Raw genomic sequence first — 24,616 nt, forward strand, 5'->3', positions numbered from 1 at the left:
AGGGAGTGATTGGGCTTCTTCTCAGCCTGCCTGGCCTGTGTATAACCACTGGTGCTTTCTCTTTGACCCAGAAACAGAAGTCTGATTGAACTCTGATTCTCTATGGTCAAAGTTTGGCATGCCTGTTACCCTCCCTCAGTGGGCCACCACCACTCAATTCAGCCCACTGGTTCAGAACCGGGCCGCTTTGCCCCAACTCCACAGAGACTACTTCCTCTTCATCCAGGCCTACCACTGGGCCCACTTAACAGTCAGCAATCGTGGCCTCAGAAGCTGCTAGTCCTGAAGACTCTGATGGTTGCTAGAAGCAAGGTCTGTTCCTGGCTGGGTCTGGACTGCAAGATGAGGTGTTCAGCCTGGTCAGTAGGTGATAGCAATTGGCCTCTTTTGCTGAAAAATAGTCTCACTCTGTTCTTATGTGCATTAGGCTGCTCTGTTTTTCTTTTTCTTTTTTTAACCACATTATTTGCGGGTGAAAGGACAGGTTTATTTGGAGTTTGTGGGAGTCACAGTCATAGCTTCTCCTTGCTATCTTGACTCTACCCCCTTCTTTCTTCTTTCTTGTGTTCATTTTCCATTTTGTTATGGTTCTTCTTTTACAACATGACTAATATGCAAATATCATTAACATGCTTGTAATTTATAACCTATATCAGATTCTTGCTATCTTGGGGAGTGGGGATGAAGAGGAGAAAGGAAGGACTATTTGGACCTTAAAATCTTACAAAAATGATTGTTGAAAAGTATCTTTACATGTAATTGGGAAAAGTTATATGAAACACTATTAAAAATAAAGAAAAAACAGATACTTACTGTAACGATTGGAATGACGCCATCTTATGGAGATTTACTGTAGAAAAGCTCTGCCATGAGATGAAGGTCTCTGAGGTCTCTGAGGGCCAGACCATGCCACAAAATCCCCAAATAGAGTCACCACAAGTTGGACATGATTGAAAAGACTCAGCAACAGCAACAAATTATTAAAAGACTATGGTATTACTTAGTCAAACCTTCAGATATAAATTTGGGTCTTCTCTTCCTATTTAAAGAGAGGACCAGGAAAGTGGCTTGAAAGTAAGGAAGAAACCATTAATTCTAGAGTACCTATATTTAGGGAGATGAAGTTATTCTAGTCTTTTGGCCTCATATAAGGAGAGCACAACAGTCAGTATCATGGCTCCTTTAACTCATACCCCAGGTAGTAATCAGTTTCTTTGTAGAGAAGTAAGGGGAAAACTCCCAGGTATCTATCAAACCCATCACTCCATGAGTCACATTTAGATAAACCTACATGACATAAACATGATTACATGCATACCATATACACCCAACAAAATTAAGCAATGAAAAAATATTGAACATGAAAATAAACAATAGAAAAAAATTAACAATAGCTCTTACTCCCGTTCCTCAAAAAAAAAAAAACCTTAAAATATTATTAAGGAATGCTACTGATAGGTATTTTCCTATAAAATAGATTTTAAACAAAATCATATTGTCCATAAAATATTTTTTCTATATGTCATGAGCATAAGACAAAAGACAAGTCTTATAAAAAGAAATTAGAAGGCTGAACCCTACTCACTTCTGTTTATGATTCAAATATGATGACAATTTCAAACCTTGTCAATAGTCATTATAAAAAAAAAGAACATGAGCAACATGCTTTCTTATTGATCATACATTCAAAGCATACCAACTAACGCAATGAAGCAACACATTTGAAAATTTGGGCTTTGTGAAAAAAATGGAAGGTAAAGATGTAATTAGACCAGGCATATACAAAATTGTTCTGTGCTTGAGGCAACACCATTGTGTGGTCATAAATAGATAAGTGCTGAAGACAGGAGATGCCAAAAATAGGAAGAAAAACAAACTAAACCAAAAGAAAAAAAACTCTGAAATTGTTGCAAAAATATTGATTGAGAGAACAAAAATTGGGGGCAGCTAGGTGGTGCAGTGGATAAAGCACTGGCCTTGGATTCAGGAGGACCTGAGTTCAAATCCAATCTCAGACACTTGACACTTAATTAGCTGTGTGACCCTGGGCAGGTCACTTGGCCCTCATTGCTCTGCAAAAAAAAAAGAAAAAGAAAAAGAAAAAAGAAAGAGAACAACAATTGATGATATGCCTAATTTTATAAACATAATCTATTTCATGATTTGTGGATATAATTTTAAGGATATTAAAGGAACTAAGTAGTATTTTTAAATTGTTATTGTTTTGTAACAATACACACAATGGGAGTGAGATCTCATATATTATAAATATTTCAATAAAGTCATGGTAAGCATGAGGTATCCTGAGGAATATATATTGTAAAATCTCTTTCTCTCTCTCGTTCTCTCTCTCTCTCTCTCTCTCTCTCTCCCATCTCTTAATGTGAGTATACATAATGCATTATATACATAGTTATATATACAATATACACAGATACATGCTCTATATGTTTATGTACATATATAAATTATGTGTTTATATACATATATAAATTAATGCATCTTATTGATAAGTAAAAATAACAACTTTGACTAAGTTGAAAAAATTGTCTTAAAGGCTTTCTTACAATTAGGTGTCTCATGCATATATCAAAATTTTGACACATTATCTTTTACAACAGCATTTTGTTCCATGACAAAACTGATTATTAAAATCAGGCAAGGCACAACAAAGTAGTTGTATGTTCACCAAAAGTATTTATTATTGTCATGAAGGAGATCAAGAACAAGGTCCAATTTAAAGCAGAAATCTACATTAATGGTGAAATCATCCTGGGTTTTTTGTTTTCAAATGACATTAGGTTGATTACTCCAATTCCCAAAATAGTTTATATAGGATTCTAAATGAAATTCAGAATAACTTAAGAGAGTTTGACCTAATTATCCACATAAAGGAAAAACACACACATACACAATTGGATGAAAAATGACTGTTATACAGGATATGATGTGCAATATATCTCCAACCCCTAGAGCTCACTCATCTGTCTACACCTATCATCTTATCAATCAATCAGTTTTTCCTTTTTTTCTTTCTTTCTCATCTTCTCTTTCCTTCCTTCTTTCTTTTTTTCCTTTCAGTCTTTCTTTCCTTCCTTATTTCCTTCCTTCCATCCTTACTTTTTTTCTTTCTTTCTTTCTTTCTTTCTTTCTTTCTTTCTTTCTTTCTTTCTTTCTTTCTTTCTTTCTTTCTTTCTTTCTTTCTTTCGTCCTTTCTTCCTTTATGTCTTTCCATCTTCATTTATATCAATAGATGTCAAAATATACTTTGAAAAAATATTTTTCTCAGTAAATGCATAGTATTATAAAAATAAATTTATGATAACACAAATAGAGATAAAACATTAAAAGGAATATAATTGGAGGGATTTTCCATCAAATTGATGTTTTAAAACTTTTATTCATTGATTTATTCATATATTTATTTGTTTTTTCATTCATTTTTCTAATCGATTATTTATTTATTTATTTGTTCATTCATTCATTTATTTATTTATTACCAAAATTGACGGAAGAACATTACCATACAATTTTGCCCTAGTATCTGTGAACTTGTGTGTGTTTGTATTTTCATAACTATATTTCAATATACATGGTTTCATTTGAAAATCTATATATTTCATTTTCTTCATTTGTAAACATTCTTCAGAGAAAGGTCTGTGGGCTTCACCAGATTATCAAAGAGGTACATTGTTTAAAAAAAAAAAAGCTAATAATGCTTCCATTAGAAGTATTTCCACTAAAATATTAGGTAGACATTAAGCATAATTAAGAAATAAAAATATCCCTTACAAATTACATAGCATCTGTTGAACAATGGGTAGTGTCCTATGCCATAAATCAAGAAGACCTAAATTCAAATCCAACCTCAGACACTTAGCTGTTTGACCATAGGCAGTGGCACTTAATCTCTTTTTCTCTCACTTTCCTCAAATGAAAAATGCAGATAACAATAGTACACATCTATCATGGCTCTGTGGGGATCAAACAAGATGACATTTGTAAAAGCACTTAATTTGTAGCCTGCCATATAGTAGGTAGTATTAAAAATGCTTATTCACTTTCCTTCTTTTCTTTTCTTATTACCTCTTCAGTGCCTTGTGAGTTGTGGTAAGAATGTCAAAATTAAGCCATACTTAGTTTAATGATGCCAGGCCTTCTATAAAACCACTTTTTTAAGCTTCAAAAACCAAGTCCCACTTATATAAGTTACATAATTTCTAGAAATTATACTTTTTAATCCAAAATGAAGACAATACAGTTCAGCAAATATAGCTAAAAAGATGTAATCTTATTTATGGAAAATAAAATGAAAATGAATCTCAATTAAAATAGCAGGCAAATCTATTAAATATAGATAATTATTTTAACTATAAAAATGAATGACCTTTATATAAAACATTAATAGCTGAAATAAAAGATCAAATTATTAAAGGAACATTCCATCTTCAGGAATAGTTTAGATAAAAATAATATTCATGAAAATAAACTCAAATTAATTTACATATTTCATATGACATATTAGAAAGCAAAATTCCCATAATGTATATGAGAAAATAGGAATGGAATATCACAAAATCAAATAAAGGTCTCTTGATGGTGACTTTCACTCTTAGACCTTTAGTATTATTTTTTAAAGTAATAAACATTTTTATTTATACTTTTGAGTTCCAATTTTTATCCTTGCCTCCCCTCCCCTTCTTCCTCCCTTAGGCAATCAGACATGGTTTATACATTTTGATTTTTTGTTTTGTTTTGTTTTGTATTGTTTTGTTTTTCTGGGGCAATGAGGGTTAAGTGACTTGCCCAGGGTCACACAGCTAGTAAGTGTCAAGTGTCTGAGGTCAGATTTGAACTCATGTCCTCCTGAATCCAGGCCTGGTGCTTTATCCACTGCACCACCTAGCTGCCCCCAACATTTATGATTATTTAAACATTTCCATATTAGAGATTTTGTACAAGAAAAGTTGAATAAAATTAAAAAGAGAAAGTGAAAAATACCATCCTTTAGTCTGTGTTCCATCAATATTAGTTCTTTCTTTGGAGGTAGGTAGTATGTTTCTTCATTAGTCCTATGAGATTGTCTTAGATCACTATATTATTGATAATATTTAAATCATTCACAGTTCTTCATCAAACAATACTGCTCTCTCTCTGCACAATTTTCTCTGGTTCTGCTAACTTCATTATCCCTCAGTTTATACAAGGTACAATAAATATTTTTTTAAAAAAATAGGTCTTAAAAAGAGATGATTTTAAAAAAGACATGTTGAGACTTGTGTAAATTGATAGAAAAGGAAGTGATCAGAACCAAGAACAATTCATCTTATAACATCAATGTTGTAAAAAATAAATGTATAGTTTTGAATACTTTTATAAAATTATGGAGGCAGCTAGGTGGCACACTGGATAGAGCACCAACTCTGGATTCAGAAGGACCTGAGTTCAAATCTGGTCTCAGACACTTAACACTTACTAGCTGTGTGACCCTGGGCAAGTCACTTAACCCCCATTGCCTCAAAAAAAAAAAAGAAAGATAAAATTATGGATAATAAATGAGCAGATCCAGCAAAATAATTTATCTAATATCAACAGCATTAAAATGATAAACAATGTTGACCTATGCTCAATGTAAAGGGCATACAAGATTCTAGAGGAATGATGATGAAACACACTATCTGTCTCTGGTTAGAGAATTACAAAGAGCCTAATGAGATATGCACTCATGCCCACATATAAATAATACGTACATAAATACATACATATATGCACAGATTTTTACATGGGAGTAATTCCATACAGACAATTATAGGTACATATTTGTAAAAGACAATGAGGGAATTTGTTTTCCTCAATTGTACATATTTTGAAAGGGATTTCTTTTTCTTTTTTATTTCCCAATGGGACAGTGAGTGGAAAGAAAACTGATTTTTGTTATTTTTTAATAGAAAAATGAGGAGGTGCTATAGATGTAGAATATTCATGCATTTTAGATGATATCACTGTTTTGTTAGTTTTACTAAATTATGGTTTGTGGGTTTTTTTTGTTTGTTTGTTTATTTTGCAAGAGACCTCTTATGGAATGCAGGTAATCTGTAAATATTTGTAATGTCAAAGCAAAACATTAATAACACTATTTTGAAGGAAAATATAAACTTTAAAAAACAAATGTTTTAACATTTTTGCAATCATTGCAACTCAGTACTGTTTTACATTTTTTAATTGTACTCTACCAGGAAGCAGCTGTGGAATAATGGATAGTGCCCTAAGCCTTAAATCAAGAAGACCTAAGTTCAAATCCAACCTGAGACACTTAGCTGTGTGACCTGAGGCATTGGCACTTAACCTCTGTTTCCCTCAGTTTCTTCAAAAGTAAAGTCAGGATAATAATAGCACAGACTGGGGGCAGGTAGGTGGTGCAGTAGATAAAGAACCAGCCCTGGATTCCTGAAGAACTAAGTTCAAATCCAGCTTGAAACACTCTATACTTACTAGCTGTGTGACCTTGGGCAAGTCACTTAACCCTCATTGCCCTGCCCCCCCCCAAATAATTAGCTCATACCTCTCATGGTTTTGTGAGGATCAAATGAGATGATATTTATAAAAGCACTTAGCTTGTAGCCTGCCACATAGTAGGTAGTATAAACATGCTCATTCACTTTCCTTCTTTTCTTTTCCCGATTAATTCTCCAGACCTTTGTGACTTGTGGTAAGAAGTTCAAACCTAAGCAATAATTAATTTAATGATGCCAAACCTTCTTTGAAACCACTTATTTAAGCTTCAAAAACCAGGTCCCACTTTAAGCTTACTCAAGGAATGGTGCTATTTGAATACAAGAAAAGTGTAATTTGATACAGCTACAAAAGATTCTGAATTGCCTTCTCTAAAATGAAAAATAATCTGTGAAAATATATCTGATTAAAAGTAGCATTTTTCAAACATTATACTTTGGGGAGAGTTCGTGCTGAAAGATTGTCTCACAAAAGATAAATTTTGAGTGATTTGAAGTAATTTGTTCATCTATATAGACCCTGACGTAATGAGAAACCATACTCTATTTATGTGTGTGTGTGTGTGTGTGTGTGTGTGTGTGTGTGTGTGTGTGTGTATATATATATATATATTTATGATTTTTCAAATGGGATATGAGTCCTTTTTACAGTCTTTTAACTAAGCACTTGTATAGAAACAATTTTTTTTTGAAGTGCAAATTATATCCATTCTAAGATTTTTGTTTATTTAGAGTTTGGGTATTATTAGAAGAAAGTTTTGTTTTGTTTTGTTTTTCTGCTTTAGGTTGCCTGAAATCCTATTCATTCAGCTTATTAAACTTTCCTTTGGTACAAATGCATTTCAATTTATCACATATGATTGACTTGACATAAATTTTCTGAGTGTAGAATTAGGAAGACATGAATTCAAATATCTCCTTAAACACTTGTTCTACTATATGCAGCACAGCCAATTCTCCAGGAACTGTCTACTAAGTCATAGGGGTTATGATCTATTTTCCTACAAGTAGTTCTTATAATAAGAATTCCCAACACTGCCAGGAATACTGTCCCTTCCTGATGTAAGCATTGCCATTTTGCATGACATAATGCTAAATGTGGTGTTTGCAACAACTACAAAGATCCCACAAACACCCACCTCCAAAATTAGCAATTAAAATCAACAAATGTTTGTTGTGTAAATAATCTCTTTGAAGCTAGGTTTTTATGGATGTGGAAATAGGATCTCCTATCCATGGGAGACAAGTCCAAATATATAAATATGGAAAAATAGGAGAAGGTCAGAAAATGGCAACAATTCCATAGACTTACATATCCACATTTGCTGGCATATGATGTATAAGAAAAGAAAGCTACAAAGGTATATTAAACCCCACATAGACATATATCCAAATGTACATATATAGATAAAAACATTTATCTTGTTCATAGTTTATGATCCCTTAAGCTTCATCTAGTTTTCCTGTTAATCTTTTTTTGTTTTTGTTTATTTTGCAGGCAATAGGGGGTTAAGTGACTTGCCCAGGGTCACACAGCTAGTAAGTGTCAAGTGTCTGAGGCCAGATTTGAACTCAGGTACTACTGAATCCAGGGCTGGTGCTTTAACCACTGCACCATCTAGCTGCCCCCCCCCCCCCGTTAATCTCTTTTAATCAAGATTAAAGTCACTCTTACCTTGTCTACAACAATAATTGGCACTCTTGATTTTTTAATTCCTCTTAAAATTATAGAAATCTTCTGTCCTGAGCTGTTTATTTCCTTCAAAGTCTTTCCTCTAAATTTCTGATTCTAACTCTATTTTTTCATCTAAAACTCTCATTTCATTTATAATTTTTTTTTTTTGCGGGGCAATTGTGGTTAAATGACTTGCCCATGGTCACACAGCTAGTAAGTGTTAAGTGTCTGAGGCCAGAATTGAACTCAGGTCCTCCTGAATCCAGGGCCGGTGCTCTATCCACTGTGCCACCAGCTGCCCCCCATTTATAATTTTTAACCAATTGTTCTTCCCCATCCTCCTCTCCCCTTTCTAGGAATTCTACATAATCTTATAAGCAGACTGTTGTTATATTTGTGTTGTTCTTATTCCTGTTCCTCCAATTGGTGTTGTTTTAAGCTTTGTGTAATTATTTAACTCCTTCTTTCTCTGACTTCCTTCAAGACTAAGCCCATAATCCACCTTATGCAGGAGGCATTTTTTGTCATCTACGCTGTTATTCCATTTCTTTTGAGATTTCATACTACTTATATTGTATACATTCTAATGAACATGGCTATATTTATGTTGTCTCCACTTTACAATGTTAATTCCATGACCACAGGGATTTTGTCTTTCTATGTATCCTGATTAGTTAGGACAGTGCCTGCTACATAGTCAGGATTTGGTAAATCCTTGTTGCCTCAGTGATGGACTTCTTTATTTGTGCCTTAATTATCTCTGATAATTTCCTTTCATTCTGCCATCTTACTATCTCCTTGGAAGTATGCTTCTTAATGACAGTCTTGTGATGAATTCAGAACATTAGTATCAGTGTTTTATATATAGGTGAAGAAACAGTAACTAAGAGAAGATATGTCACATAAGTTTTCATGCCATTAATAAATGTTGGAACATGTATTTATACCTAGGTTTCCAAGACTATCGTTCTGACACTCCATCTATTGTACTCTACTGCTGGAAGTAACAGAAAGTTAAAGTGCTATAGTGTTAAAAATGAGAGTATAGAAGGAAGAGATTGACAAAGAATTGGTACTTTATTGGAAATAAATAAGAGTTCCAAAAGTAGTAAAAGGGTGGGGTGGGAGCCAGAATGGAGGAGGAAAGGTAGTAACAGCCCACAGATGGTAAGACGGTCAAACCATTGATCAGAGGGAGATTACAAGGATAACTTTATCAGCACTGAGGCAGGACCCTGTTGTTTTGCACATACTCTGATCCAGGTCACAGTTTTGCGTGGTGGTCCCAGGTGGGGGAGGAGCACAAGCACCCTAGAGCTTGTGGCCACAATGGAGTGGGATAATGTTCATAGTTCCAGGGCAGAAAAGTAGGCCTGCCAAACTAGAATACAGGTTAGGAGAGTAGTAAACTTACATCTCTTTAAATCATAGCACCTTAGAAGAATTAAAAACTTACAAATTGCTAGAAGTATCTCTGAAAACAGCCACACAAACCCCATGAAGCTTGAGACAGTGTGTGCTCCATGCTAGAAGCATTGTCCCACTTTAATAAGGAGTTAAAAGTTAAGAAATAGGCTGGGAAATTGAGCAAACATAAAAAATAAAATAAAATGCTGACCACAGAAAGTTTCTATGGTGACAAGGAAGATCAAAATATACCCTTAGAAGATAACAAAGTCAAAGCTCCTACATCCAAAGCTTCTATGAAAAATATGAATTTGTCTCAGACCATAGAAGGGCTCAAAAGGATTTGGAAAATAAAATACTAGGGGGGGGCAGTTAGGTGGTCCTGTGGATAAAGCACCAGCCTTGGATTCAGGAGGACCTGAGTTCAAATCCGGCCTCAGACACTTAACACTTACTGACAAGTCACAACCCTCATTGCCCTGCAAAAAGAAAGAAAGAAAGAAAATAAAGCACTAGAGGTAGAAGATAAAATGGAAAGTGAAATAAGAGTGATAAAGTAAAATAATGAAAAAATAGTCAACAGCTTGGTAAAAGACATACACACACACACACACACACACACACACACACAATGAAGAAAATACCTTAAAAAAAACAGACTGGGTCAAATGGCAGAAAGGTACAAAAAGCCAATGAGGAAAAGAATGCCTTGAAAGCCAAATAGGCCAAATGGAAAAGGAGGTACAAAAGCTCTCTGAAAAAAACAACAGAATTCCTTAAAAATTAGGATTGAGCTAACGGAAATTAATGACTGTGAGAAATGAAGAAAAAATGAAGCAAAAACAAAAGAAAAAAATAGAAGGCAATGTTAAATATCTCATTGGAAAACAGCTGACTTGGAAATAGATCAAGGAGAGATAATTTGAAAATTATTGGAGTACCTGAAATCCATGATTAAAAAAAGAGCCTTGATGGGGCAGTTAGGTGGCACAGTGGATAGAGCACCAGCCCTGGAGTCAGGAGGACCTGAGTTCAAATCCAGCCTCAGACACTTAACACTTACTAGCTGTGTGACCCTGGGCAAGTCACTTAATCCCAATTGCCTCACAAAAGAAAAAAAAAAGAGCCTTGACATCATCTTTCAAGAAATTGTCAGGGAAAATTGCCCTATTCTAGAAGCAGAAGGTAAAATAGAAATTGAAAGAATCCATCAATCACTTCCTGAAAGATATCCCAAAATGAAAACTCTCAGGAATGTTATATCCAAATTCCAAAGGTCCCATATCAAGGAGAAAATATTGCAAGCAACAAGGAAGAAGCAATCCAAGTATTGTGGAAGCACAGTCAGAATAACACAAGTTCTAGCAGCTTCTACATTAAAGGATCAGAGGGCTTGGAATATGATATTCCAGAGGGTAAAGGAACTGGGATTACAACCAAGAATCACCTACCCAGAAAAACTGCGTTTAATCCTTCAGGGGAAAAAGTGGAAATTTAATGACCTGAGCTGAATAGAAGTTTTGACTTTTAAATACAAGATTCTCAAGAAGCATAAAATGGTAAACAGGAAAAAAATCATAAAGGATATTAAAAGCCTAAATTGTTTACATTCCTATATGGGAAGATTATACTTCTAACTCATAAGAAATTTGTCATTAGTTGGGTATCTAGATGAAGTATATTTAGATAAAGGGCACATGTGTGAGTTGAATTTGAAGATTGAATATGAATATGGATATTTAAAAATAAAATTAAGGGTTGATGGAGGGATGAATTGAGAGAAATGGTAAGAGTGAGGTGGATTGGGCTAAAGTATCTCATATAAAAGGCAGAAAAAAAGCTTATCCATTTGAAGGGAAGATGGGGGAGGTTTTGGGGAATGAGTGAACCTTACTCTCATGAGAATTGGCTTGAAGAGGGAATACAATAAACACTCAACTGAGTATAGTAATCTATTTTGCCATGCAGGAAAGTAGGATGGTAAGGGCATAAGGGTGGAGGATGATAGAAGGCAGAGCATATTGGGTAGGGGGCAGTCAGAAGCAAAACACTTTTGAGGAGAGACAGGATGAAGGGTGATTGAAAATAGAGCAAATGTAATGGGGAGGGAATAGGATGGAGGGAAATACAGTTAGCAATAGTAACTGCAAAAACATTTTGAAGTTTTTGCTGATAAAGGCCTCGTTTTTCAGAAACATAGAGAACTGAGTCAAATTTATTAAAATAAGAGCAATTCCCCTATTGAAAAATAATCAAAAGATATGAACAGTTTTCAAATGAAATAATGAAAGCTATCTATAGCAATATGAAAAAAAACCTGCTGTAACTATTGATTATAAAGTTGCAAATCAAAATTATTCTGGGGTACCATCTTATACTTATTGAATTGGATAATAGGAGAGCAGAGGAAAATGACAAATGTTATAGTAGATATGGGGGAAATTAGACATTAATGCACTGTTGCTGGAGTTGCAAATTGATTAATACATTTTGTAAAGCAATTTGGAAGTATGGAAAAAGGGCTAAAACCCATAAATATTCTTTGACCTAGTAATACCACTACTAGGTTGCTATCCAAAAAGAGATTTAAAAAACATTAAAGGACCCATATGCACAAAACATATTTATGGCAGCCATTTTCTGCTGCATAGAATTTGAAATTGAGATGCCCATCAATTTGGGAATGTGGGATAAGATTATGATGGAACAGTTTTGTGCTGTAATAAATTATGTAATAAATTATAACCAGGATGTTCTCAGAAAAACCTGGGAAGACTACATGAGCTAATGCAAAGTCAAATGCACTGTATACAAAGTAACAGCAATAATGTAAGATGGCAGCTATGAATGACAGCTATTCTCAGCAACACAATAATCCAAGAAAACTCTGAAGGACTTATAAAAATATGGTCCACAAAAAACATGGAAAGACTTAAGTGTCCTGATGCTTATTGAAGTAAAAAGAATCAGGAAAGCATTATACACAGTAACAGCAACATCGTACAACGATCAACTCTGATAGACTTAATTTTTCTCAGCAGTACAATGATCCAAGACAATTCCAAAGGACTCATGATGGAAAATGCTTTCCACATCCAGAAAAAAGGAACTGTGGAATCTGAATGCAGATTCAATCATATAGTTTCTCCTTTTTTTTTTTTTTTGTTTTCCTTCTTGAGGTTTTTTTTTTCCCTTTTGTTCTGATTCTTCTTTCATAACATGACTAATGCAGAAATATATTTAATGCAATTGTACATATATAACATATCAGATTGGTTTCTGTCCTGGGGATGGGGGAGGCAAGGAAGGGAGGGAGAAAAATATGGAACTTTAAATCTTATAAAAACAAATGTTGAAAACTGTATTTAAATATAACTGGAAAATTATAAAACACTTTTATGATTAAAAAATAAGAAAAATGTGATCCATCTGTGAAGGAAGAACTGATGGTGTCTGAATTCAGATTGAAGCATAATTTTATGCTTTCTTTTTAAAATTTTTTGTCTATTTTATTTCACAACTTGACTAATATGGAAATGTTTTGCATGAATACACATGTATAACATATTGAATTGCTTGAGTTCTTAGAGGGGGGAAGGAGGAAGACTATTTGGAACAAAAATTTTTTAAATGGAGATTAAAATTGTTATTACATGTAATTAGGAGAAAATAAAATACTAAAATGGGACAAAAAGAAGAAAAGGGGGGCAAAGATAATATGTAGAGCTGAGCTGTATCATGTGTTACTTTAGAAATAAAGAGAGGAATACTAGGCAAAAGTTTTTTTACAGATAAAAAAAGCTAAGAATCAAGCTATTTATAGGCATCCTCTCAATTGGTAAATTTCAAGCAATTCTTTTCTAATAAGAAAGAGCTGCTCCTTCTTTTCAGGTTCAACTATCTGTTCTAACTCAGATCCTACGAATCCGGACCAAGTGCTTTCTCAATGTCACTGCAATACTGTATCATGCTCCATAGTAAATCTAATCATCTCTCTAAATGGGTTACATTTTCTATTAGTTTTTTTTTTTTTTAGGAAATTAATCTTGAGAGGATAAAATTCGATTTAACAACCTTAGAATTTTTTTTATTTGATATATAGTGAATACTGAGTTGTTTTGAGGATTCCATATTGTATCAAACTTCAGATTGGCAGTATATCAGTAAAAGGAAGAATTCTTTATACTTACTGGTCATAATTCAGGACTTAATATATTATTATTATCCAACCATTTTCTTATACTGACTATGGCATTCAGAAGCAAGGGGAAGGAAAGTTTAATAAATATATAAAGAAGAATCATTTTCCCTATGAATTCATCATCATATCATTTTTCTTGACTATGGAATATTTGAAAAATAAAAGCATTAGTGATATAATTTAACTGCATAAATCATCAAATCGAAATAGAAAAAAACTACAGCATTAATTGTTATGAATTGGGATAAGCAGCCTAGATATCTATAGTTATAGGAATTTAAATGAAAATGAAACATTTGAAATAGTAAGTGTGAAACAGCAGATCCTGTTGATAAACCACTTCCTATTCAGCAGGATATGATATATTACTGAATACCAGTAAAAGCAATTTCCATTAGAAGATAATGAAGATATCTTTAGTCATTTATTGGCTCCCATGACATTTATAAAGGGATCATGACCATCATCTCCCTGTTTCCAGTATCACCTTCCTAAAACCTAGCTTACAAACTGCTGGTAATATAATATTGCTAAGTTAACAATGCTGATCATGTCATTCTTCTATTTTGAAATTTTAATTGGTTTATCATTGCTGGCAGGGTAAAATAAGAAATGCATAAGTACAGTGGACTTCCAACCCACTTTTGTAATTCAGTTTCACATGATTAATCTACCTGTCTTCTGTGTTCTAGACAGAGTTCTTTACTAGACATTCTTTGGTTTGCTTCAGTCCCCATGTCTCTGGGTATTTGTATATATTGTACTTTATTTGTGGATTATGTTCCCTCCACGTTTCTGTATGATCAAATAATTTTCTTTCTAGGGCCAGACATGGACAGGCAAAGCAGGGAAGTAAGGCCATAAGTATTTATTGCCTTTATTAAATACTTACTCAGTAGGGGCCAAGCATGGTGTTAAGCACTAGGAGTCAAATACAAAGGAAAAAAAATAAAGGACAGCTTTAAAGGAACCTATATTCTGATCAGAGAAGAAAATATATAACAGGGAGTTAAAGGTAGGGGAAAGCATAGACAAGGGAAGGGTGACAAAATCTGGAGAAAGATTCATATTTGACCAAAACAAAGCAAGGTCAGTTGTCAAGACCTCCTCTTTCTATCCTTCTATCCACTTCACATTACTCAGATACATTTCTGTACTATGCAACTTCCCTCACTGTACTCAGTTGAATATTCAGTTGAAAGGGTAAGGGCGGGAGTGCTATGAGAGATTGAGGAGAATTGGGTAGCTTTAGAACAGTTTGTGTGATATCAAATCTATGAGGGAAAGATAAAGTGATCACCTTGCTACAGAGAACACCCACATAAGAATAGGAAACACAAATTGGTATAGGAATCACTTAGCCTGGTTTCAGTATGGGAATAAGAGAGAAGGAGATAATTGGTGGGAGTAATTTAGGGCAGAGGATGATAAGCAATAGGAATACAAAAATATTCCTATTAATAAAATAATAGGCAAAAGGATAAAGGGTCAATGTATTCAAAAGTTGAAAAAGAGTGTATAATTGAGTTGATTCATCAAAGGGTTAAGATTAGGGAGGGGAGAATATAGCTTTTGATGGCCTGAGGGGTTGAGTAAATGTCATCATAAGAAGAAAGGTGAATGTTAAGGCTCATAAGACAGATGATAAATATTATGATTAAATAAGGGAATTTCGGGGGCAGCTAGGTGGTACAATGGATAGAGCACCGGCCATGGGTTCAGGAGGAACTGAGTTCAAATTCAGCCTCAAACACTTGACGCTTACTGGCTGTATGATCCTGGGCAAGTCACTTAAGCCTCATTGCCCCACAAAAAAAAAAGTCAGTGTTCATGACCATGGAAGTGGAATATTTGTGGATGATGGTAAGATCCTGGTTATGTAGCTGTGCATAGCTGACAGAGTAGAATTCCATCCCTACAGGTATTTTATGTAGATATCTTAGGAAATAACTAGACTGAGATAAAGAGAAGTTAAAATATTTGAGGGAGTATGAATATGTATATATACACACATAGACACATGCATGAAAATGAGGGCAAGAATTGGGAAGGAGAGAAAAGCTGTGAGCCAAACACTGAATTCAGTAAGAAAGGAGACTATCTTGGTACTTGATATGTCACATACTACTCTAGGATTGTAGTAGGGTAATTAATTGTGATTGAACAATCCTAAAAAGAAGAGTTTTGGTGTTAGAGGCAGAGTATTACAGTGGTTATGAGGGGTAAGGAGTGATCTGACTCTCCCATTAGAGACTATTCGATTTAGTACACATAGGACTAAATCTTAACATAGATTGATGATGTGATGATAAGGTCAATGCAGGACATTTTGAAATGAGAGAAAAAACATCTGACAATTAGAGCTCCTCAATTAATCTTAATAATAGAAATAGTAATAAAAAGTGGATACCTAGTAAACTGTCTATAAAATTGATGATTTATTCTACCTTTCTCATGTAGAATATTTCCAATGTTATTCAATAAAAGTATCTCTTTTTGTGATCATTTCTGGTCCTTTGTGGGGGAGGTATAAAATCACTTCTCCTTGTACACTGAACCACTATGTTATCATGGCAGAGGGGCTTCTGTAGCTCAGTAAACCTATGAATTATGCCACACATAGTTACCCAAGATAGACAGGTCATAGTGGAAAGTTCTTTATTTTTTCTTTTTTAGCATTTTATTATTTTTACAGTTACATATAAAGATAGTTTTCAACATTTTTTAAATAAGATTTGTAGTTCAGGGGCAGTGCCAAGATGGTGGAAAGAAGCCAGGAAGTGACCTGAACTCTCCCAAGTTTCCCTCAAAAACAACATTAAATGCAGCCCCTAAATGGATTCCAAAACTATAGAACCCACAAAAAGAGAGACACAATCTTCCAACTTGAGATAATTTAGAAGACTTCAGGAAAGTTAGGTCTCACTCAGGCAAAAGGGGAACACAGCATAGCTTAGCCCAGAGCAGCACAGCATAGAGGGGGTCTGGACAAGTCAGTAGGAAGCTCTTGGCCACAACAGAGCAACCAAGGCCCCTTGATCCTGGCTCAGCTACCCGATGGTGCAGCAGGCCAGTTGTGAGATCTGCCAGCACCACCTGAGAGGGCAGGCTGCCAGATCGAAGGCCACCCTTAGGGAAAGGCTCAACTGGGCCTGATCATCCCAGGAGTAAGCCCAGGGCAGGGAGAAGTCCAAAAGCCATAGAGACTTCAGAGTAGAAAACCACTAGCCCCCAGCACAATATTTTTGAAACAGTGACCTTTGTGCCCTATGAGCAGACCTGAACTTTAAAAAAATAAGCTGCAGGGGGCGGAGCCAAGATGGCAGAGAGGAAGCAGCAAGCTGCCTGAGCTCTTCTTCTGTTCCCTCAAAACGAACATTAAATCAAGCCTCTGGACAGATTCTGAAACTACAGAATCTGCAAAGAGACAGATAGAAACAGTCCTCCAACCAGAGATAATTTAGAAGACTTCAGGAAAAGGTCGGTCTGACTCCAGCAAAAGGGAGGCCCAGCGCAGGGCTGCAACCCAGCACCGAGGGGGTCAGGGAAAGTCAGCAGGAGCTGCCGGCCACAGCCAAACAGCTGAGGCCCCTGGAACCAGGTTCAAAAATCTGGTGGCCAAGAAGGACGGTGGAAAAACCTACCTGCACCGGCCGAGAGGGCCACGAACTGGTCAGGCGGGATCAGACGCCAGGGTCCGGCACCTGGCTGGCTGAGCACAATTAGACAGGAAGTGCAGGGTGGGGGATCTCAACACAATATAAAGGCCTCAGAGTAAAAACCCGGTCACACAGCACCTATACCCCTGCACAAGAAGCCCAAAACAGGGACCCTGGTGCCCCCAGAGCAGACCTCAACTTAAAGAATAAATAAATAAGCTGCAATAATGAGTGTTAAGGGCTAAAATTCTAGCTAAACTGTCTAAAATATCTAATGAGTGGTCGCCAATAAATTATAAGCTTTAGCAAGAGTTAGACTTTTAAGCATTTATTAAGGAGAATAAGAATTTGGTAAAGAGAGAGAAAAAGGCCTAGATTCCTATCTATTAAAGGGAGAGCACATTTCTAGCTCCCTTCTCCGCCAGAGTCCAGAGGAAAGAGCCCCAGAGTCAGCGCCAGTCTCTTCCTTCCTCCCCCCACTAGTCCGCGTCACTTCCTGACTCCTGAAGAAAAGACTCCTGGTCTTGCCCTCAAAGACCTTCCCTTCATGGGCAGAACTCTTCTACAGTAAGTATCCAGCAGGTGGCGTTATTCCAATCGTTACAGTCCCCCCTGTTGTTCCTCAAGAAACAAAATGTTTCCTTGACGGAACAGTAAAAACAATATGATAACTATTGCTAACTAATAATATGTGAACAACAATATAGAAAAGGAAGAGAGGAAAGTTTTGTCCAGAGGGGCGATTTTTTTTTGTCCTCATGAACCGACGCTTTGACATTAGTCTTGCAAAGGGAGGGCCTCTGCAGAGAATACATGTTACAGATGGTGTATATTATAACAGAAAGAGAAAAAAACCAACAAAAAGAGCAAATCAAAACTGTTCATTTAAAGTCTCTGAAAGTCTTTTCTCAGATGTCCTCTAGGTGTAGTCGTGGAATGGAAGTCTTTTCAGGGGTTGATGTGTGGATGCTGGTAATCAGCCAGGAAAATTTCCTACAAAATTGAGCTTAACACAACTTTAAAATAGCTTTGTCAATAATCAAATCAAACAATGAAAGTTCTCAAAAACATGTCTAAGGGAATTCAGAATCTTAGTTGTTACACATGAAACATATAATAAAACAAAAATTGAACCATTCTTTAAAATTATAATATTACTATAGTCCCCCCCTTATGGAGGGTAATTGAGAAGACAATTGCTGCGATATTAATTATTAAAAATAATTTTTTATCTTTGTTTCATCACTTTTTGCATCATCTGCCTAATTATCCTCATGCCATTATGAGAAATTAAAAAATCTAATATAATTGGTAACAGGTGTCAAGGCCAAATTCAACACTGTATTTATCATGACACCTGAGATAATTATGGGGGTTACCATAAAAGAACAGAGAAATGATGGGATATGAGCATTCCCACACTTGAGCAATATGTACTGCCCATACAGTATCTCAGGCTTAAAATAGGTGGATGGAATATATGTCCATGCCACCGAACATATTGGAAGAAACTGAGTCAGACTTAATCAGATGCATGGGATTGAGATGTCCATGGCATCAGGCATATAGGAGGGAGCATAGAAGCCAGGTGTAGGAGCGAGATGGGTGGGATGAATACTTCCAGCCATCTGTACAATATTGTGGGGAAAAATAAAATAAAATATTAAACCAAGAGAATCCAACCTCAACATTTGTCAAAAGCCGTTCCCTCGGCCATACCTTGACTTCATGCATGTCTCCCCTCATGTGACAGTTCAGTGTCTGCTCTTGCATGTATTCCTCTTGTGATTGGATGGCATCTTGGCCAACTGGCATCTGATAACTCAGAATAAAGGCAATTAATGTCTTAAATGATAAGTTCCCATAATCCAAGTCTCATATGGATTTAAAAATTGAGGATAATAAATGATTGCAAAAAATGTGAATACATCTTGACTCAGAACACAATATATAATTATGCAACAATTTCAAATAATACCCCTTTTTTAACTTAGTATACAATTACTTTTTTGAAAAATCTGAACATATTTAAATACAAGTTAAAGCACAACAGAATCTCAAAGAAAACTTTTTTTTTGAAAAAAGAAAACTTTTACAAATGTTCCCCTCTTTTTTTTTTTTCTGGAATGTGCTTATCAAAAATAATACTTCTAGAATCAATTTACACTTGCCATGGCAACCAATTTGCCAAGGAAATGCTTTAAAGAGTTTGATCAAATAATCAGTTGAGAAAAACAAAAACAAACAACTCAGAATATGGGACCACAATACTCCTAGAATTAACATTGTATTATGAAATCAAAACCATCTTGCAATTTTTTAAAATTAGATAGATAAAAACGAATAGAAGAAAATACACATGGAACAATAAAAAACAATGAAATTCAAACTAGGACTAAATGAATGTGAACTTAATATTAATAAGAGTATTATAAAATATAAACTTGATCACATGACTATAAAAAGCTTTTACAAATATTCTCCTTGTTTTAAAAACTAAGTATAAGACACAATCTCAAAAGCATGAAAATCTCTATGAAAATAAACCCATTACCATTAATTTCAAAATGTAGATGTAATAGCATAGAAATCCTATGTAACCTCTGAACTGACATTAATAATCTGAGTGAATTCAGAACACTCTTGATTCCGATATCTAAAATCCCCAATACTCATATCAATACCTTGCTGCTTACTTCTACATTTCTGTAAAATATATACCCTTCCATGGCAAAAGAAGCAGAGTCTTGAACTATGTTGATTGTCATTCTTATTCAGCTTAAGTTTTTCTTCTTTAACCCCTCTATATTGTCTGTCAGTCTTTTCACCATACGAATGCTTTATAAGATTACTAATTAAAGACAAAAGCAGGTTAGCAAAATTATGAACAAAACGAGTATATCTGGAATTTAAAGGGCTTTCTAAGGTTGTCTCAGAAGCACAGCCAGCCTGGGGAAGGGCTGAGCCTGAAGCTGCAAATGTAGTTAGAGAAAGGTGAGCATGCGCATCAGATCTCTGGACTTCCCAGGCAGGGGAAGCTATGGGCTTGGCCATAGGAGGAGTAGAGGGTGGGGTCTGGAGAGGAGGGGAGGGACCAGAGCAATTTGAATCAGACTTGATTTTGAACTCAGGCCTGGATTCCTCTTCCCCCACTTTGCCTCCAGGTGCTAGGGGATTAAAAGCTTCTAGAGGGTGGGTCATTGCCTCCAGGCATGCAAAATTAGAGCAACAATTAGTGTTAGAACTGGGAAAAGCTGCAGGAATCTCTTCAGGTTTCTCTGAAAAAGCATGGTTGGGAGAGGGAGAGATATTTCCTTGTGTGAGTAAGTTGCTGGCTCTTTTAACAAAAATAAAAAGAAAAATAGAAAATCCACAAAAACAAAGCATTAACATGATCTTATCTCCCATTTGTCTGGTTAAACAGACTAAAATCAAAAATAGGGTAATTAGGGAGTTTAAAAGGTCCATTCGAAAAAATTTAAAGGGAAAACACAGCCAGTACGCCAGTACGCCAGTACTTAGCAGTTTAAAGGGTAGGGGAAATTTCTTACCCAACCAGAAGATCAGAAGTGAGGTTCAGCTTTCCTCTTCGTGGTCAGCCATCTGTTAAGGGCTAAAATTCTAGCTAAACTGTCTAAAATATCTAATGAGTGGTCGCCAATAAATTATAAGCTTTAGCAAGAGTTAGACTTTTAAGCATTTATTAAGGAGAATAAGAATTTGGTAAAGAGAGAGAAAAAGGCCTAGATTCCTATCTATTAAAGGGAGAGCACATTTCTAGCTCCCTTCTCCGCCAGAGTCCAGAGGAAAGAGCCCCAGAGTCAGTGCCAGTCTCTTCCTTCCTCCCCCCACTAGTCCGCGTCACTTCCTGACTCCTGAAGAAAAGACTCCTGGTCTTGCCCTCAAAGACCTTCCCTTCATGGGCAGAACTCTTCTACAGTAAGTATCCAGCAGGTGGCGTTATTCCAATCGTTACATGAGTAAGAATCAAAAAAGAGCCCTCTCCATTGAGAGCTTCTGTATCAATAGGGAAGAAGCCAACACAAACTCAGATGAGGACAATAGCCTCAAATTGCCTACATCTGAAGCCTCACAAGGGAAGGTGAATTGGTCACAAGAAGAAAAAGCCTTCCTGGAAGAGGTCAAAAAGGATTTTAAAAATCAATTGCAAGAGGTAGAAGAAAAAATGGGGAGAGAAATGAAAGCTAAACAAGAAAACTATGAAAAAAGAATCAGCAGCTTGGAAAAGGAAGCACATAATTTCATTGAAGAAAACAAAGCCTTAAAAAATTCATTTGGCCAAATGGAAAAAAAGGTACATAATCTCACTGAAGAAAACAAGGCCTTAAAAATTAAAGTGGGAGAGTTGGCAGATAAGGAATCCATGAGACACCAGGAATCAGTCAAGCAGAATCAAAAGAATGAAAAAATAGAAGAAAATGTGAAATACCTCATTGGAAAGACAACTGATCTGGAAAACAGATCGAGGAGAGACAATTTGAGAATCATTGGACTGCCTGAAAGCCATGACCAGAAAAAGAACCTAGACACCATATTCCAGGAAATTATTAAGGAGAACTGCCCTGATATCATAGAATCAGAGGATAAAATCATCATTGAAAGAATCCACTGATCACCTCCTGAAAGAGACCCCAAAAGGAAAACTCCAAGGAATATTGTAGCCAAATTCCAGAATTATCAGGTGAAGGAGAAAATACTCCAAGCAGCCAGAAAGAAGCAATTTAAATATCATGGAGCCACAGTCAGGATTGCTCAGGACCTGGCAGCTTCAACATTAAAGGACTGCAAGGCTTGGAATATGATATTCCGGAAGGCAAAGGAGCTTGGATTACAGCCAAGAATCTATTACCCAGCAAAAATGTGCATTTTCTTTCAGGGGAAAAGATGGACATTTAATGACATTGGGGACTTTCAATCTTTCCTGGTGAAAAGACCATAACTGAATAGAAAATTTGATCTCAACATACAAGACTCAAGAGAAGTTTAAAAAAGTAAACAGAGGGGAAGGAAAAAAAAAAGGTCACCTTATTAGGTTAAACTGTTTATATCTCTACATGGGAAGATAATACTCATAACTCTTAAGAACTGTAAATGTATTTGGTCAGAGAGAAGGACTTTACACAGAGGGTATAAATATAAATTGTCTTTGATGTGATGATACAAAAAAAAAGTTTAAGGGGTTAAAAAGGGAGTCTATGGGGAGGAGAGGAAAGGGGAGGTGGAAGGGGATGAATTATATCATATGAAGAGGTGAAAAAAAACTATTACAATAGAGGGAAAGAAAGGAGGGGTGAACATTGTTTCAACCCTATTCTCATTAGATTTGATTCAAAGAGGGAATAACATATACGTTCATTGGGATAAAGAAACTTAACTCATTCTTTAGGGAATCAAAAGGGGAAGGGAAAGGGGGGACTGATAGAAGGGAGGACAAAAGCAAGGGAGAAAAGGGTAAAGAAAAGAGAGGGGGGGTGATAAAAAGGGAGGGCAGATTGGGGGAGGCAGGGGTAAGAAGTAAAACATTGGTGTGGAGGAATAGGGTGAAAGAAGGGGGGGAAAGTACAAAGGGGGTAAATAGAATGCAGGGGAATAGACAGTCAGTAATAATAACTGTGAATGTGAATGGGATGAACTCTGCTATAAAACGGAAGCAAATTGCAGAGTGGATTAAAATCCAGAATCCTACAATATGCTGTTTACAAGAAACACATTTGAAGCAGAGAGATACACACAGAGTAAAGGTAAAAGGCTGGAGCAGAATATATTATGCTTCAGCTAAAGTTAAAAAAAGCAGGGGTAGCAATCCTTATCTCAGACAAAGGACAGGCAAAAAAAGATCTCATTAAAAGAGATAAGGAAAGAAACTACATCTTGCTAAAAGGTACTATAGAAAATGAAGCAATATCAACATTAAATATGTATGTGCCAAGTGGTTTAGCATCCAAATTCTTAGAGGAGAAGTTAAATGAGTTACAAGAGGAAATAGACAGAAAAACTATATTAGTGGGGGATCTGAATCTTCCCCTCTCAGAATTCGACAAATCTAGCCAAAAAATAAATAAGAAAAATGTTAAGGAGTTGAAGAGAATGTTAGAAAAGTTAGACATGATAGATGTCTGGAGAAAACTAAATGAGGATACAAAGAAATATACATTTTTCTCAGTGGTACATGGCATATATTCAAAAATTGACCATGTATTGGGGCACAAAAACCTCATAGTAAAATGTAGAAGAGCAGAAATACTAAATGCATCCTTCTCAGATCATGGTGCAATGAAAATTACATGTAATAAAGAGCCATGGAAAGGTAGACTGAAAAATAATTGGAAACTAAATAATCTCATTTGAAAGAATGAATGGGTCAAACAACACATCATAGAACCAATCAATAACTTTATCCAAGAGAATGACAATAATGAGACAACATACCAAAACTTATGGGATGCAGCCAAAGCTGTGCTTAGGGGAAATTTTATATCTCTAAATGCTTACATGAATAAAAAAGAGAAAGAGGGGATCAATGAATTGGGCAGGCAACTAAAAAAAAAAACTAGAAAAAGAACAAATTAAAAACCCTCAACTAAATACTTAATTGGAAATCCTGAAAATCAAAGGAGAAATTAATAAAATTGAAAGCAATAAAACTATAGAATTAATCAACAAATCTAAGAGCTGTTTTTTTTAAAAAACTAACACAATAAAATAGATAAAACATTGGTTAATTTGTTTAAAAAAAGAAAGAAGAAAATGAAATTACCAATACCAAAAATGTAAGGGGTGATTTCACCACTAATCAAGTGGAAATTAAAGCAATAATTAGGAACTCTTTTGTCCAACTGTATGCCAATAATTTTGATGATCTAAATTAAATGGATAAATATCTACAAAAATATAAATTGCCTTTGGAATTATGCCCAAAGGGCTAGAAAGATGTACAAACCCTTTGACCCAAAGGTCCCACACATACAAAAATATTTATAGCTGCTCTTTTTGTGGTGGCAAGGAATTTGGAATTGAGAAGATGCCCATCAATTGGGGAATGGCTGAACAAGTTGTGGTATATGATTATAATGGAATACTATTGTGCTTTAAGAAATGATGAGCAGGCAGATATAAGAGAAACCTGGAAGGATTTACATGA

This window comes from Dromiciops gliroides, chromosome 2 (genome assembly GCF_019393635.1).
Source record: "Dromiciops gliroides isolate mDroGli1 chromosome 2, mDroGli1.pri, whole genome shotgun sequence".
Taxonomy (NCBI): domain Eukaryota; kingdom Metazoa; phylum Chordata; class Mammalia; order Microbiotheria; family Microbiotheriidae; genus Dromiciops; species Dromiciops gliroides.